Below are 18,367 nucleotides of genomic sequence, written 5' to 3'. Positions count from 1 at the left end.
TTCGACCCAGCAATCCCCGAGGGCCACACCAAGTGACCTCAAGGGCCACATATGGCCCTCGGGATGGAGGTTCCCCACCCCTGCACTAAGGCGTAGGGTTGCCAGGTCTAAGTTGGGAAATACCTGGAGACTTTGGGGGTAAATCCAGGAGAGGGCAGGGTTTGGGGAGGAGAGGGACCTCAGCATAGTGCAATGCCATTTTGTCCAGGGGAGCTGATCTCTGCCTGCTGGAGATCAGTTGTAAAAGCAGGAGATCTCCAGGTCCCACCTGGAGGCTGGCAACCCTAATTGTGGGGCAGGTGCCAGGGCCCAGGGCTTTGGTGGGGCCCACTGCTGCTGACCACCTCCATCCACACATCTTTCCTGCCACCTTTCTTCATGCCCTTCCCCATCTTTTTGCTTCAAGCCACCACCTGTCCTCTACAGTAGCCAGTTGGATGAGAAATCCAGGTGGGCAGCCATGTTGGTCTGAAGCAGTGGAACAAATGTTGAGTCCAGGGGCACCTTTAAGACCAACAAAGTTTTATTTAAGGTATGAGTTTTCATGTGCGCGCACACTTCCTCAGACACGACAGCGGGACGGGAATATTTTGGAGCAGGGATTAGCCTTGGGTGGTGGTGTTGTATGATATTGTGATGCCACACATCCAGCTGAGTACCTGCAAATGACATCACAACACTCTATGAACTCCTTTATCCTTGTGATAAAACCATAAGAGATTTACGGAGTTCCTAGAGTGTTGCGACCTCACTCCTGGATACAGCCAGAACTGGTATTGCAACATCGTGCAACTTTTATGCTCCCACTAGGAGCAAACAGCTTGGAGCTCAGAGGGCAGCCAATTGCCTACTACTCCAGGGAAAACAGCTTCCCTACTTAGGCTTGCCAACTCTGGGTTGGAAAATTCCTGGAGATTTGGGTGTGGGGCCTGGGGAGTGTCAGGCAGGGCTTCATTGAAGCTCACAAATAAGCAGACTTGGTATTTGAAACAAAGTTGCATTTATTGGATACTTCAGAGTTACTCCAGCTTGGTAGGCATTGGAACTGATGGAGATCAGTTCAAGTCATTGGCTTTTAACATTCTACATCAAAGCGATTGCTTCTACCCCCATTCCCAAAACAAAAGGCTACTTTTGCATGTGAGAGTTTTCTCAACGTTCCCCCCTTATCTTTTCAGTTGGTGGTTACATTTTCCTGGAGGCAATGTCCTTGCTGCCTCTAGGGAGGAGGTGAGAATCTGGCACATACTTCCTACTTCAAAGAGGACTTGGCAACCTTTGATATTCCTGGGAAGCTACTCTCTACTTTTCCCCCCTCCCTCTTTGCTACTTTGACCCCTGGGTTAGTAAGCACATCTAGGCATTAATCAATATGGTTAGTAATCAGCATTTGGCAATAGTATTAATGAACAGAGCCTGACAGGGAGGATGGGAGATGCCATAGAGACAACTCTCTGATGCAGCCAGGGGTTATAACAAAATACACCTCCAGGGGAACTAATCTCTGCCATCTAAAATCACTTGCAATTCTGAGGGGGTCTCCAGGACATACCTGGAGGTTGGTAACCCTGTGATCCAGCTGCATGGACTACCAAATGCTGTTGGGGAAAAGGTGTACAGACAGTCCTAGCAACTACACATGATTGCTGAAAGAGCTTGTGGGTGTGAGAAGGATGCACATAGACACATGGGCACGGCAAACAGGGCCTCCTGGCCAATGGGAGCAATCCGAAGAAGGTTGCCTCAAAAGTAAGCCAATGGAGTTTACCCCCAGGAAAGCATCATTAGAATTGCAGTTACCACTACTTCATGACCAAAGTAGTGTAACTAGTGTACTGTTTATGAAGCAATACTCCAAGAACCTGCCCTCTACTGAATGTAAGTCCCGCCCCCGCTGTTCAAGAGCTCCACCAATCCGTCCACGCCTTCCCTCCGCCTCAGCCTGGCGCCCCTCCCTCCAATGCTTCGTTGACGGCCCGCGGCAGGAACGGCCCGTGCCTCGGTGATTCCGCGCATGCTCTGTACCCGCTCCAAGTCAACCGCTGAAGAAAATGTTATTTAAAAATATATATATATTTTTTAGTGAAGTGAATTAAAAGGACGAGACGGCTGTAGGCAAGGGTGAGTGGCCAGGGTGGTGAAAAAAGATCTGGAAAGCGGGAGCGCTTTTTAACCTCTCCTTTCTCCCCCCCTCCCCCTTCCTTCTGCTTGCTTTGTACTTTCGGTGTCTTAAACTGAGTTGAACGAAAAGAGGAGGGTGAAATAAACACTTCATGCTCTTCCCGCCATTTTGTGACGGGAGGGGGGCATATCATAAGTGTCGAGGGAGGGGGCGCCTCCTTCCTTCCTTCCTTCTCCCTCACGGGAAAATTCCGGTGGGGAAGTTTAGAAGTGGAAGAGGATGGCGAGTTCTTCTGCCATCTCTGCGCTTTGGAGCGGGACAGGGCGAAAGGGGGGAGCTGTTTTCTGCCTCCCCCTTTCGTTCTCACAAACACCTACCAAGTTCTTCAACAAATTTAACTTCACGGTTTGGGGATCTTGAAGGGGGGGGGACGCTTTGCCCACGAGCGCCTCTTCCTCCCTCGCAGGAAACCAGCGGACTGTTGGGAGGGTCTTTAAATTAAAATTATTGTTCGGCGATTGAAAACGAGCGGGGGGGGGGGGGTTAAAGGCTCTGGGCCTCTTCCATGCAAAAGGGCTGCAGTTCAGCCAGAGAAAGGCGCTGGTGGGGGGGGCATATTAAACCAGTGTAATAGCCATTATCCCCCCCCCCCCCCGTATATCAGTCTATCTTAACCCTTCTTACTCCACAATATACCGTACTGTCTGCCCGTACTCCAACAGCGCATGTGTTTTTGTTCTGTCTGTGTGTCATAATGCACCCTTCTTGCCCTCCCGTTACCGCCCATAGATTGCATTGGTTCTGCAACTCACAAGTTAAGGCAGCCTTCAATCATAATGCACACAGCCTCTTCTGCTGTCCGTCCCTACATAACATAGTGCGCCCTCAGCTACCCTAGTGTTTGCATGTGATCTCTCTGTTAATCATCTGGCGCCTCTTTCTTTCTCTTCGCCCTAGGAGTTCCTCATAGCCCACATACTTTATACACTCCATGGCATCTGTGCACTCTCTGCCTCTTACTGTACAATCTTTTTGTTTTCTCACCATAGTGTTTTGTGCATAGTGTTTGTACTTTTTCTTGATCCACATCAAGAGTCTTACACTCTTATTTTTCTAATTCTTGCTGCACTCCATGTTGCATGCTGTTCTTTCTTGGTCTTCCTGTAGCCCTTATACCATGCATGCTCTCTCTGTATGTAGGATTTAAGTCCAGTAACATCTTAAAGACCAACAAGATTTCTAGGGAATCTCATCCTTATTAGTCTTCAAGGCACCTCAGCAGCATCAGAGCATCTTTCATCCGAGCTCTCACTCTAGAAAACTTACACTGTGGAAGTCTTGTTGGCCTTTAAGACAATACTGGATTTGAATCTTAGTTTCATGCTGCAGACCAACATGGCTGTAACCTTAAACTCTCTGTATGTGGGGTTGCCAATGGGGCTGGAGAAAAATGCCCTGTCTCTTTAACAGAGGCTTAATGCAGGGATCCCTAATGTGGTGCCCATGGGGCCCATGGTACCTCCCAGCAGTTCCCTGGTGCCTGCCAAGTGTTTTTAGAAAATGAATGGGGCTTCTGATTGGCCATTGGAGATGGGACAGAAATTAGACAAATGGACAGCTGAAGCTTTCAATTGCATGGAAGTAAATAACATCACCTTGGAAATAACATCCCATTAAGCCTCTGTTAAGGGGAAAGGAGATCCCCCCCCCAGGTAACCTGAATGTATACACCTCCTGTGTGCACTTCATCACATGCATACTCTCTGATCAGTGCAGTTCTGTCTGCACCACCATCCTGCATTTGCACCCCAGGTTTATTCTAGATATACACTTCCAAAAATGCAGTTTGTGAATTGTTCCTGAGGGAGTCTGGGATGCAGGCATCATGCCTGGCTGGTTGTAACAGGCAGGAAAAATGGATGCCATCTCCGCTGCCCGCTCCTGAATTGAGGGTGAAGAAAAGCAATGCAGAACATAATGCATGCATTCTCTGTCTTTGTCCCCAATGGGGACCCACAGTAGCTTACATTGTTCTCCTGGTCTCAGTCTTGACAGTCTGACCACTACAACCCACTGGCATCTTCCTTCCATTCCATTAGGAAATTGGAACAGCCTGCATGCAATTGGTGTTTGGAATTCCCAGGCTGTGAATAAGAAGAGGCCTCAGACAGCCTAGGGACATCAGGTTACATGTACAGGGTTTGAAAATAATAACTTAGTAGAAATTTTATCCCCCCTCCTTTTTGCTTAATTCTCAGTTTTTATTATAGTGATTTATTATATTGTATTTGCTTTTTTATTTCTTCTATGGGCGTTGGGCATGTTCATAAATAACTGGCTAAACATGTGAGCCTGGAATTAATTAGTTGAAATCTTATCTCAGCCATGAAATTTCCTTAGGTAAACTGCTCTCTATACCCCTCACCTATAGCATGGGTATACCAACACTTACTTGCCTTACAGGACTGTTGTGATGGTTACTGAGACAGTATATGTGAAAGCATATGCACACTGTTACTCTTATAATGTGCTTTGTTTAGGTACTTCTCAGAGGGATTTGCATGGCTGGATTTGTCCACTTCAGTCTTTTAGTGGAAGACTCCCACCTCCTCTGAAATCCTTTTATTCCCTGTTGTAGTAAATATTTTAATAGTGTCTTAATACTCCCTACATTTGCATTTAAAAATGAATTATTTTGAAGCAAAAGATAGGGTGGAAAAGTTGTTTTATTGTCAGAAAAGATAATTATTAACAATTATGGAGCCAGTTTGGTGTAGTGGTCAAGTGTACGGACTCTTATCTGGGAGAACCGGGTTTGATCCCCCACTCCTCCACTTGCACCTGCTGGAATGGCCTTGGGTCAGCCAGAGCTCTGGCAGAGGTTGTCCTTGAAAGGGCAGCTGCTGTGAGAGCCCTCTCCAGCTCCACCCACCTCACAGGGTGTCTGTTGTGGGGGAGGAAGGTAAAGGAGATTGTGAGCCACTCTGAGACTCTTCGGAGTGGAGGGCGGGATATAAATCCAATATCTTCATCTTCTTCTATACATTTTCACTGAAAATTAAAGGCATTTTTGGTCTTGTTTTAAAGCTATATAAACTTATGTCTTGAAATCACTGGCCACAATCCAGCATGAAGTTGGATGTTGTGACATCCAAGTTTTAATTTCATTAGGACTTGTGTATGCAAGTGAGCACTTGGATTGTAGCTGCTTGCTCTCTTGAAGCTCTTGGCAAGCTGTTATAAGATTATAAACTCAGTCAAGAGTTTGAACTTCACTGCTTTTCTGTGGAACCAGTCTCCGTTTGCAGGTTCATGTACCTGGGGGATGAGCTGGGATGATGAAATAGTTCATTAAGGCTTAGTCAGATATGAACAAGGTGGAGTGGTTCTGGAATTCAGGTAGTACCTCCTTGTGCACAGTGCACAGTGATCTAGTGAATGAATTCTGCCTTCACAGCAAATTGTAGTTTGGCATTACATCCAGACTCTGGTAAACTGTGGTTGGTGTGTTTCCTGCAAACCAGGAGGTTTCAAAAGAATGGTTTATTATTTCCAGTTTGTAATCCTGGTTTTGCAGGCGGAAAGCAAAGTATAGCTTGCTGGTAATGCCATAGTAGCCTAAATGGAAATCATTTGTTAGTTTGCTGGAGGGCAAGCAGGCATTTTTCTCATGGTCTAGCCCTCCCACCTGACCTTGCATCCAGGACAGTAGGACAAACAGTAGTGAGTGAAAATGATGTCCAATCTGATAAAATGTGTACCCTGTGCCCTGCCCCCAAAGCTCCTTGGAATACCAGAAGGCTGCCTGGCATCCCTAGCAGGCAGGGGACATGTATATGCCTAAGGATTACCCACCTTGATCATATAGCAGCCAATCAAGATTTGCTTTTATATCTGAACGGTGCCTTAGAGTGGCAAGGAGTGGCAGAAAGGAAAGCAAAGGGAAATAGCAAAGAACAAAAAAAGAAGGCTTTTCTAGAAGGACACTATTACCATCATTTCAATCTCTTACATTTTTCTCTCCATTTGGATGGACTTGGTCAGTAGTCCACTATTTGTATGTGGGATTGTCACCTCTTTTCTGGCAGGGTGTTTTATCAGCATTTGGTTTCTTGGTGATCACTTTCTCTTTTTAATTTATATATTCTTTGGATTTCTAGGCCACCCTTCCCTGCACACAGTGCTCAGGGTGGCTTGCATCAGGAGAAAACTATCTAAATCAATTATTAGTCTTGTTAGAAAATACTGTTCAAAATTAAATTAAATTACAGTTAAAATACAATTAAATCTAGTTTAAAACAATGGAGATGGCACATAAGGGGAATGTTACCATTCTCCAACTTCTGAAGGTAGGTAAGGGTTAGGAGAACCCGAGAGCGCCAATTTATGCATCATCCCATCACTGTCCTCAACCAAAGGCCTGGTGGAACATCTCTGCCTTGTAGGCCCTGTGGAAAGGTAATAATTTCTGCAGGACACAGATGTTCTCTGGCAGAGTTCCACCATGCCTCTCTCAGGCCAGGGACTACCATTGGGGATGTATTGAGAGAGGTGGTGCTGAAGGTATGTGGTCCCTGATTGCGAATGGCCTTAAAGGTTAATACTAGCACCTTGAATTTGTCTGGGAGTTGGCTGGAGGAGTCTGTCAAACTGGGGTTAGACTTTGGGCCTAATCTCTTCCCTCCCCCCCCCCTCCTCTCCTGTCTGGAAGCAACAATTCTGAGGAGGCCTCCTAGAGAGACAGAAGTTTTTCAGCTGATCTCCCAGAAGGTTGCAGGAGGGTAGACCAGTTTCTGGGCGGGAGCTGGATTTTATATTGGAGATTTTGGGCAGGAAAACAGTCAGTCAGTTAAAGTTGTCAGGGGAAGTTGGCATTTCAGTCTTGGAGGACAGTAAAAGTTGGCAGTTAGTCAGTTGAGAAGGTATGGTCAGACTTGCAACCATCTAAGTAAAGTGCCTGCCCTGCATGACATCCAGCTAGGGCAAGTATTGTAACAGGGAGAGAAGGAGCATTTTTTCCTACTGATTTGTTTCTTCTGTTCACTTTTTGTAATATCCGTAAATAGTTATATAATGTAAATAAATATTTTGTTTGTTATAATCTTGAGTCCCTCTGTGCCACGTAGTTCCCCCAACCACTTGGAATGCAAGGAGTAGGTTGGGGAATCCCTAGAGTGGAGAGAGGTGACAAAAGCGCTGGTTGCCAACTCTCCAGGGGAACCCCAAAGTTCTATGGGAAGCCTTGAGCAGGGTTCCTAGTGAATCCAGAGGGAGGTTAGGAGGCTGTCCAGCCTAACTAGAGCCCCAGACAGGGACAGTGGTGGCAGCAAATACCCTGAGGCAGCAGAGTGAAACAGCCCTTTCGGGTTAGCATACCGGGAAGGGCTGGGCAGGGCCAGCTAGCAGACACAGGACCGGTCCACCACAGCCTTAAAGGTTAATGCTAGCACCTTGAATTTGTTCCGTTTTTTCACTGGTAACCAGTGCAGTTCACGTAGCATTGGTTGTATATGTGCCATCCTAGGGGTCCCAGTCAGGACCCATGTGGCTGCATTCTGGGCCAGATAGAGCTTTCGGGTCAACCCCAAGGGAAGGCCCGCATAGAGTGAGTTACAGTAGTCTGTTATGGAGGTGACCATTGCATGAATTACTGAGACTAGTTCAGTGTAGGACAGTTAGAGAGCCAGCTTCTGGGCCTGGCAGAGATGGAAAAATGCCAGCCTAGTAACTTCCACAACTTGGGCCTCCATTGACAAGGGGGTGTCCAGAGTAATGCCCAGGTTCTTGACAGTTGGTGCCAGTATCAGTGGCACCCCATCAAATGCTGGGAGTTGGCAACCTGACTGCTGTTTGCCCCAATCCAGCCAAACAACCTCCATGTTATCTGGGTTCAACTTCAACCAACTCTGCTTTAGCCATCCAGCCATGACCTCTAGACCCTTGGCTAAATTCACAGGAACAGTATTGGGCTGGTCACACATCAACAGAAGCATCTGGGTGTCATCAGCATACTAGTGACACTCTAGCCTGAAATTTCATGTCAGATGGATGAGGAGGCGCACATAGATGTTAAACAGTATCAGGGTGAGGAGTGCCTCTTGTGGTACCCCACATACAAGTGGGTGTCTCAGGGATACCTCCTCACCCCACACCACCCTCTGTCCCCAGCTGTGGAAGAATAAGGTAAGCCATTGCAAGGCTACCTTACGGATTCCAACATAGGTTAGGTGGTGAGTCAGAAATGTATGACTGACCATGTTGAACGCTGCTGTAAGATCTAGAAGTATCAGCAGTGCCAACCCACCTTGATCCAACTGCTAATGAAGATCGTCTGTGAGGATGACCAGTACTGTCTCCATCCCATGGCCAGGGTGAAAGCCAGACTGGAAGGGATCTAACACCAATGTGTTATCCAGAAATTGCTGGAACTGCTCAGCCTCTGCTCTCAATCACCTTGCCCAGAAACGAAAGAATCAAGACTGGGCAGTAATTGGACAGATCCATAGGATCTAAAGTTGGTCCTTTTAAGAGTGGAACAACTACCATCTCCTATAGTCCCTCTGGGAAAGCCCCTGAGCCCAGGGATGACAGTCTTCCCCAGAGGGCCTTGTAGCACCTCACCACTGTACTTTACCATCCATGAAGGGCATGGGTCATAGGGCAGGTGGTCAGCTGAACAGCACCCCAAACTCTGTCAACATTGGTTCCAGAGAGCCAGTCGTAGGAATCAGAAACTGAACCCAGAGATGGCCAAGGAATCTCCAGTTCACTTACTATATCAAAGTTGGCTGGAAGGTCATGGTGGAGCGACATGACTTTATCTGCAAAGAACCTTGCAAAGGCCACACAGCTAATTTCCAGATTTCGAAAATTTAAAATCCCTAACTTAGACTGCGGGATTTGCATTTTAAAGGTTCTTAAACTTAGATTTTACTTTGTATATTATGTCTGTTTTTACTTCTCAATATTATGTTTATACTGTATCCTGGTCTTGAGACTGTAATAAACTATGATGATGATGATGAAAATCCCCAACCAGAGAGGCATGGGCAGCTTCAGGCTGCTATCCTAAGGATACTTTTTTTGGAGTAAGCACCAGTCAATAATGGAGATCTTACATATGAGTAGGCCTGCTTAGGATTGCTCCCTCAGAATCCTGGGCTTTCTCTAATATGGATATGACTAATAACTACTGTATAGCAAAGCTATTACAAGTGGTAGAAACTGAGTCCATCAAAATCAGTAGGATTGTGCCAACAAATATGGAAAGCAAAACAATGGCCCAGAGACTGGAAATGCTCCATCTATGCTCCAATTCCAAAAAAAGACACCAAAGACTGCAGCAGCTATCAAACCATTGTGTTTTCTCATGCAAGTAAAGTGATGCTCAAAATCTTACAACAAAGACTGTTACCATATATGGAACAAGAAATGCCAGATGTTCAAGCTGGATTCTGAAGTGGAAGTGGCGCTAGAAATTGTATTACAAAGTTACATTGGTTACTGGAGCATATGAGAGAATCGCAGAAGAAAATCAGCTTGTATTTCATATATTACAGCAAAGCTTTTTACTGTATGGGTCATGAAAAACCATGGTTGGCTTTGAAGGAAATGAGTGTGTCACAACATTTGATTGTTTTGATGTGCAATCTGTATTCTGGATAAGAGGCTACTGTTAGGACAGAATATGGAGAAACAGAATGGTTTCCAGTTGGCAAAGGTGTAAGGCACAGATGCTTTTGATCTCCCTGTCTCTTCAGTCTGTATGCAGAACACATCATATGGAAAGCTGTGTTAGATTTAGATGAAAGTGGAGTGAAAATTGATGGAAGGAACATTAACAATATGAGATATGAAGATGATACCACATTATCGGCAGAAAACAGTGGAGACTTGAAACAACTACTGTTGAAGGTTAAAGCAGAAGATACCAAAGCAAGGTTACAGCTCAACATCAAGAAGACAAAAGTAACAACTTCTGGGGAATTACACAAGTTTAAGGTTGATAATGAACAAACTGAAATTGTTCAAGATTTTCTATTTGTTGACTCCATCATTAAGCAAAAGGGAGACTGCACCCAAGAAGTCAGAAGGAGATTAAAACTGTGGAGAGCAGCCATAAAGGAGCTAGAAAAGATCCTTAAGTGTAAGGATGTGTTGCTGGTGGCCCTCTAGTTAATTCATGCCATTAGTATGTATGAGTATGAAAGTTGGGCAATGAAGAAAGCTGATAGGAAGAAAGTAGATTTCTTTGAAAGGTGGTGCTGGAGGGAGTTTAATAGATACTGTGGACCACCAAAAAGATAAATAAGCAGGTCCTAGACTAAATCAAGCCTGAACTCATCCTAGAAGCTGAAATGGCTAAACTGAGGTTATCATACTTTGGTTACATTATGAGAAGACAAGTCACTGGAAAAGACAATACTGCTAGGAAAGGTTGAAGGCAACAGAAAAAAAGGAAGACCCAACATGAGATGGTTTGATTCAATAAAAGAAGCCACAGCCCTCAGTTTGCAAGACCTGAGAATGGCTGCTAATGATAGAACATTTTGGAGGCTATTTTCATAGGGTCTCTATAAGTCAGAAGTTACTTGATTACACTTAACACATATACACAGCAAAGTTCATTGCAGTCTGCTCTGGAGAGGAGCCGTGGATTTGTTATACATTGATTTTATGTAACTAAGTGCACTATTGGACATGTTTAGTCTCTTGATAGTGGGAAGCATTGGTTTAGCACATGTTTACAATGAGATTTTTAATAGTCTGTAGACTACCACACATGGTATTTGCATATCTACGGTAATTGATGTCACATTTCATTTGCAGTCTTTGGGCATGTCAAATAATACACTGCATGTAAATTATATCGAAATTATTTCCTGTGTATGTTTTGGCTCTCCTGTACAGAGTTATTCTAGAAACATGCATGGCCTTATGATATAAGGCCATTACAGACTGAGAGTGCAATCACACAAGCAGGTTGGCCCGACATAGCCATCCTTTTCCTCTAGACTAAATGGCCACCATCACACACGCACATCTGGCTCCTGTGCCTCTTCTTGTTAAAACAACTCCCACATGAATTAAATAGCCACTGGCAAATTCTTCCCTGGCAGCTTCCCTGGCAAAGTGCTTTCCTGGTGAATTTTCAGCTGTCTGTTTGCCCCAGTGTGCCATGGAAATGCATGAGTGGAGTGATTGTTCCACTCCATTTTTGGCACATTCATTTTCCCCAATCACATTCTGATGTGTGCTTTAGCCCACCTTAGAACTGGCCAGGAGCGTGTGTGCACTTGTATGCTTCTGTGCATGCACAGCAGGAAGTTGCGGGGGGGACCCAACCCAACTGAGGGTCCGTGGTTGTGGAGTGTTAGCGATATGGACAACCAACCATAGGCCTTTGGTACTATGATGCCAGCACAGGGGGCAATGTGTGATCAACATAAACCACCCCAAAATTCAAGATACTGCTGTGGCAATCTGCCCATCTGACCACACCCTTAGATGCACTTACTAAGGGAGAAATTGCATATGGCTGCACTGGAAATTCATCCAAACTAACATAGGTTCATCCTGTTATTGCAGCACCAGATTTTTATATCAACATTTCAAGTATGTTAGTAAACAAAAAAATAGTAAACAAAAAGGTAATTTGAACAATGTTGCAAATATTGAAGACATACTTGTCATTATATAGAGCTTGATGCTTCCTGTTAGGAGTTTGCTTTTGATTAGGTTTTTTTCTCACCATCACCATTGTCTCCTTAGATTTTAAATATTGGTTACTTTTTTGCTAGGGGAATAGGATAATACATGTTTAAACTGTGAAAACGAAAAAAGAATGTTTGAGAAGTACAAATGAGAAATACGTAGTCAAATGAATTCTTGGAGCCCAACGAGAGAACACTTTCAAGATTACTACAAGTCGGGATAATAACACGACTGAAGAAAAATGTGCTGTTTCTTTAGTGGAGTGTTCATGGTATGCTTGATCAAGTGATATTATTGAAAAACTGAGCTGTCCACACTTATGCCTTTATTGAAGGAACAGGACATTGCACCTGTTTGCAAAAATATATAGTAGCACAGAAGGATGCTGAAACTACCATCTTCATGCAGCTCATATTATGAAGTTTTGAAGACCAGTGACTCAGTTGGAAACTCCTGCATTTTGTAAATTTATTCTGTTTTTATTTTGTTTTAAACTGTTTTATTTGTATTGCTTTATTTATATGGTTTTACTCTTTGTCTTGTGATCCATCCTGAGCCCATTCACGGGGAGTGCAGAATATGAATTTAATAAATAAATAAGAATCAACTTCAATAGCCCATCAGGAATATAAGAGAGTCAGTTTCCCTGTTGATATGAATGAATTTATACCCTTGATTTTGGGATAAAAAGCAGCAAGTGTCCAACATATGTGATTCAATGCTGATGTCAATGAATTGAGTAGTTCTACCATCTGTGGATATTTCCCATTGGAAGAGTTTGTTGCAAAAATATAACTCTCCATGAATCAAGGTGGCGAAGCTGATCTGTGTATTTGGAGTTGTAAAGAATTCCCGTGTAAATTCTTGTCAGACTGCAAATTGCTTCCCATTCACACTGATTAACATGGCTTTCTCTTGCTTTATGATTTTATCTTTTATTGCCACAGCAAGCGACAATGTTAATTTTAATGGGATGAATGGCAAAGTGCAGGAGAACACATTACAGTCAGTGAACAATAAACATCTTGCACCGTAGGCAAGACTTTAACTTGTTGCAATCATCCTCTTTCATCAGGCTACATTATTAAGGAAGCTATAATAAGTGACCATTTTAATTATTTCTTAGAGAGATGAAAGGGAGGAAGTGTCCAAGCTGACAACTGGGAGTCAGGCTGGCAGTTCAGTAGGCTTGGGTAGGGCTTCTGAGCCATCTAAGGCAGCTCAGTCTACACTTTGCAGATCAGGCTAGAGTCAGGACCATGTTGGCTCCTTTGCAGCGGATTTAGAATGGCTTAAATCTGGTTAGGATTGTACTGTATTCATGGAGTTTCACTACACCCTGTAGTCACTGCAGCAGTGACATTTGCAGAGCAGCAGAAATCAAGCCTGAAATTCCTTCTGCCTGCAAGTGATGCCAGTAGTATAGGAGGTAAAGCACTTGGAACTGCTACTTGGTGAGTTTGTAGATCAATCTCATCAAATTATCATTGCTGAATTAAATATATATTTGCATTTCCCAAAACTCAGTAAAGTCCTTTGATTTTCTTACGGTGTGTAAGCCTTCAACTGGCTGGAGAACTATAACCATTAAAACAGCCTTTTAAAAACCCATGTTATAGGATTTTTATTTCCTTTCCTCCTTCTCCAAGTAAGTTTTTAAAATAGCTAAATAAATATTTCATTATATATCACCATTTATGGTATAGTTAAATTGTGCTCAGTGTTAGCGCAACAAAACAAGGTCCATCTAAATATGTAGGAAGAGGTTAATGAGAGGTAAAAAATTTCAGCTTATATATACACATACATACATACATACGTACTGAGTAGCACAATTTACAGTGTAATCCTAAACAAAGTTACACCTTTCTAGGTCCTGGATTTAGAAGGGTATAACTCTGCATAGGATAGACTCCCCCTTCAAACATATATTGTTCCCTTCTATGGCAATATATAATCAAACAGTTCTTCCTTTTATAGAGTTTGGACTTGGCTTCTGATTGGCATTCTGTAAAATATTGCTCTTTCTAGAATAGGAAATCTGCGGGCCAAGGTGCTGGAGCAAAGAATTTGGAATCTCAGTGCAAAATATAGTATAGAAGACTTTGAATTCAGGGCATAGCAAAAACATAATAATGAACTTAAGTGGAATAGTTAATGTGACAGATAAATTCAGGAAAATAACAACAGAGACAATAAGCAATTACCAAATGAACTTCGGCAGCCTTGAAGCTTCAAAGGGTGAGGACAGGAGGCGGAGGAGGGGAGAAAAGAGCCACAGGCCTGATTAAAGCCCTGGGTAGTCTGGTTCTGACCCACTGGCTGGACATTTGACACCACTGATGTAGGCTGATGAGTAAATTGGTTCCCTTTCATCTGGCTGATTTGGATTCAAGTAATCTTCTGGAGGTGCTGAACTGTTAATACTTTTGTAAGGGGATATTGATAAATCCAACCCTTTGGTACTTTTGCTAAGAAATCAGTTGCTGCCCATTGAGACATAGGATTCATTGAATGTTAAATGTACTCTGTCCATATTTAAATCATGATCAATTTTGTGTTTACCATGGTCAGTTTGGAATGTATTGATTCATAATTTTGCAAAATATGTCTTCAAGATAAATTGTATATTTAAAGTTTTATATTCACCCCAAAATATTCTTAACTAATATTTTTGTTGTTCAGTTGCACAGTCAAGTCTGACTCTTTGCGACCTCATGGACAAAGTCATGCCAGGCCCTCCTGTCTTCCACCATCCTCAGAAGTCTGCTCAAATTCGTGTTTGTTACATCAGTAACACTGTCCAGCTATCTCATCTTTTGCCGTCCCCTTCTTCTTTTGCCTTCTGTCTTTCCTAGCATCAGGATCTTCTCCAGGGAGTGCTCCCTTCTCATTTGGTGGCCAAAGTATTTGAACTTCAGCTTCAGCATCTGACCTTCCAGGGAACAGTCTGGGTTGATTTGCCTTAGGTCTGACTGATTTCATCTTCTTGGAGTCCAAGGGACTCTCAAGAGTCTTCTCTAGCACCACATCTCAAAAGCATCTATTCTGTGCTCGGCCTTCCTTATGGTCCAGCTCTCACAGCCATACATTACTACTGGGAATACCATCGCTTTGACTATACGGACTTTTGTTGGCAGGGTGATGTCTCTACTTTTTATTATACTGCCCAGATTCGCCATAGCTGTCCTCCCAAGGAGCAAACGTCTTTTAATTTCATGGCTGCAGTCACCATCTGCAGTGATCTTGGATCTCAGAAATGTGAAGTCTGTCACTACTTCCATGTCTTCCCCTTCTATTTGCCAAGGTGTGATGGGGCCAGATGCCATGATCTTCGTTTTTTTGATGTTGAGTTTCAAGCCTACTTTTGTGCTCTCCTTTTTCACCCTCAACAAGAGGTTCTTTAGGTCCTCCTCACTTTCTGCCATTAGAGTAGTGCCATCTGCATATCTGAGGTTATTGATGTTTTTCCCGGCAATCTTAATTCCGGCTTGTGCTTCATCACAGCATTCCGCATGATATACTCTGCATATAAATTAAATAAGCAGAGTGACAATAGACATCCTTGTCAAACTCCTTTTCCTATTCTAAACTAATCAGTTGTTCCATATCCCGTTCTGACAGTTGCTTCTTGACCCTTACACAGGTTTCTCAGGAGACATGTGAGGTGGTCTGGTACTCCCATATCTTTAAGGACTTTCCAGAGTTTGTTGTGATCTACACAACCAAAGGCTTTAGCATAGTCAATGAAGCAGAAATAGACATTTTTCTGATACTCCCATGCTTTCTCCATAATCCATCGAATGTTGGCAATTTGATATCTAGTTCCTTTACCTCTCTGAAACCCAGCTTGAACTTCTGGTAGTTCCCGATTGACATACTGCTGAAGCCTAGCTTGTAGGACCTTTAACATGACTTCGCTGGCATATGAAATGAGTGCAATGGTGCGATAGTTTGAACATTCCTTGGCATTACCCTTCTTTGGAATTGGAATATAAACCGATCTTTTCCAATCCTGTGGCCCCTGTTGTGTTTTCCAAATTTGTTGACATAATGTGTGCATCACTTTAACAGCATCGTCTTTTAGGACTTTGAATAGCTCAACTGGGATACCATTGTCTCAGCTCGCTTTGTTGTTAGTAATGCTTTCTAAAGCCCATTTGACTTCACTCTCCAGGATGTCTGGCTCATCGATTTCACTATCATCGTTGTCCGGGACATTGGGATCCTTCTTGTATAATTCTTCTGTGTATTTTTGCCACCTCTTCCTGATCTCTTCTGCTTCTGTTAGGTCTCTACCATTTTTGTCCTTTATCATGGCCATCTTTGCACAAAAAGTTCCCTTGATTTCTCCAATTTTCTTGAAGAGATCTTTTGTCCTTCCTATTCTGTTATTTTCCTCTATTGCTTTGCATTGTTCCTTCAAGAAGGCCTCCTTATCTCTCCTTGCTGTTCTCTGGAAATCTTCATTCAGTTGGGTGAATCATTCCTTGTCACCTTTGCCTTTCGTTTCCTTCTTTCCTCAGCTACTTGTAAAGCCTCATCAGACAGCCACTTTGCTTTCTTGCATTTCTTTTTCTTTGGGATGGTGCTGATTGCGGCCTTCTGTACAATGTCACGAACCTCCATCCATAGTTATTTAGTCACTGTGTCTATCAACTCGAGTTCCTTAAACCTATTCTTCACCTCCACTGTATATTCATAAGGGATGTGATCAAGATCAAACCTGAATGGCCTAATGGCTTCCCCAGTTTTCTTCAGATTAAGCCTGAATTTTGTGATGAGTAGCTCATGATTTGAGCCGCAGTCAGCTCCAGGTCTTGTTTTTGCTGACTGTAAGGAGCTTCTCCATCTTTGACTGCAGAGTATATAATCAATCTGATTTCTGTGTTGCCCATCAGGTGATGTCCACTGTAGAGTCTCCTTTTAGGTTGTTGGAAGAGGGTGTTCACTATGACCAGCTTGTTCTCATGACAAAACTCTGTTAGCCTTTGCTTGGCTTCATTTTGTTCTCCAAGGCCAAACTTGTCAGTTGTTCCGGATACTTTTTGACTTCCTACTTTGGCATTCCAGTCCCCTATGATGAGGAGGACATCTTTTTTTGGTGTTAATTCTAGAAGGTGTTGTAGATCTTCATAGAACTGGTCCACTTCAGCCTCTTCTTCATCAGTGGTTGGGGCATAGACTTGGATTACTGTGATATTGAATGGTTTGCCTTGGATATGGACCGAGATCATTCTGTTATTTTTGAGATTGTATCCCATTACTGCCTTCCTCACTCTCTTGTTAACTATAAAGGCCACACCATTTCTTCTACAGGACTCTTGGCCACAATAATAGATGTAGTGATCCTCTGAGTTAAATTCACCCATTCCCGTCCATTTTAGTTCACTGATTCCCAAGATGTCGATGTTCAGTCTTGATATCTCTTGTTTGAGCACATCTAGCTTACCTTGATTCATAGATCTTACATCCCATGTTCCGATGCAGTATTGTTCTTTGCAGCATCGAATTGTTCTTTCACCATCAGACACATCCACAGTTGAGCGTCCTTTCAGCTTTGGCCCAGCCGCTTCACTCTTTCTGTGGTTACTTGAACTCTCTTCCCCAGTAGCATATTGGGCACCTTCTGACCTGAGGGGCTCATCTTCCAGCGCCATATCTTTTAGCCTTTTGTTTCTGTTCATGGGGTTTTCTTGGCAAGGATACTGGAGTGGTTTGCCATTTCCTTCTCCAGTGGATCACATTTTGTCTGGGTTCTCAGCTGTGGCCTGTCCATCTTGGGTGGCCCTGCATGGCATAGCCCATAGTCTCATTGAACCGCGCAAGCCCTCTCACCATGACAAGGCAGCAATCCATGAGAGAGTAACTAATATTTTAACAACTTGTTTATATATATATATATATATTTCAGTTTTGATTTCAATTTAAGTTAGGCTCTTTTAGAAATATACCTTTCATGGAATATGTCTCAACTCAAAAGGGAAAAAAAATCAACATTCATCAGAGAAAAGTCTTCTGTAGGCTTTAAACAAACACCTGAAAGATAAGACCTTACAATGCTTCTGAAAGGTGCTTATGCTTAGACTGTGGCCAGTCTAAGTCGGTACTCCATAACTGGGGATGGTAAGTGAGTGTCTCTGTAAACTTCAGTAGTTAGAATGTGACGTGTGGATGGTATCCTTAAGAGAATGAGCTTCATTGATCTTTAATATTGCTATGGAATTTATGGGATGAGGCAGGCTGTGAATCATGTTAGGCCCAAGCTATGTCTTTTATAGATTAAAAAAAAAGTGAATTTTTCATTCTTGTGGGGAAAGGAGGAGGGAGGAGCTAGTGTAGATACTGGACTATTGATGTGGTGTGTTCTTAACAACTTGTCCATGTCAGATGGTTTTCTCCAGATGGCAGATGATCTTCTGCACAAGCGGAAAAGGTGAATACTTTTCACGGGCAGCTTTATACGGCACATATTGAAGCAGTCAAGTCTCGAGTTAATTGAAATATGAATGATGGGTGATAGAAAGGTGC

General features: G+C 43.3%; 1 protein-coding gene across 2 annotated transcripts in view; it reads left to right on the top strand.

Moving 5' to 3' along the window:
* Positions 1 to 2,057: 2,057 nt before the first annotated feature.
* Positions 2,058 to 18,367, top strand: part of LOC132586423 (lethal(3)malignant brain tumor-like protein 4) — a 101,146-nt gene continuing 84,836 nt past the window's right edge. The window contains exon 1 of one of the 2 annotated variants that reach the window (XM_060258506.1): positions 2,058 to 2,121. The gene's annotated coding sequence lies outside the window, so the exon portion shown is untranslated. The remainder of the gene's footprint in view (positions 2,122 to 18,367) is intronic. The other variant, XM_060258505.1, reaches the window with a different exon arrangement.

This window comes from Heteronotia binoei, chromosome 17, assembly GCF_032191835.1.
Source record: "Heteronotia binoei isolate CCM8104 ecotype False Entrance Well chromosome 17, APGP_CSIRO_Hbin_v1, whole genome shotgun sequence".
NCBI classification, from domain to species: Eukaryota; Metazoa; Chordata; class Lepidosauria; order Squamata; family Gekkonidae; genus Heteronotia; species Heteronotia binoei.
The sequence above is the reverse complement of the archived record's forward strand: the minus strand, read 5'-3'. Positions and strand labels throughout refer to the sequence as shown.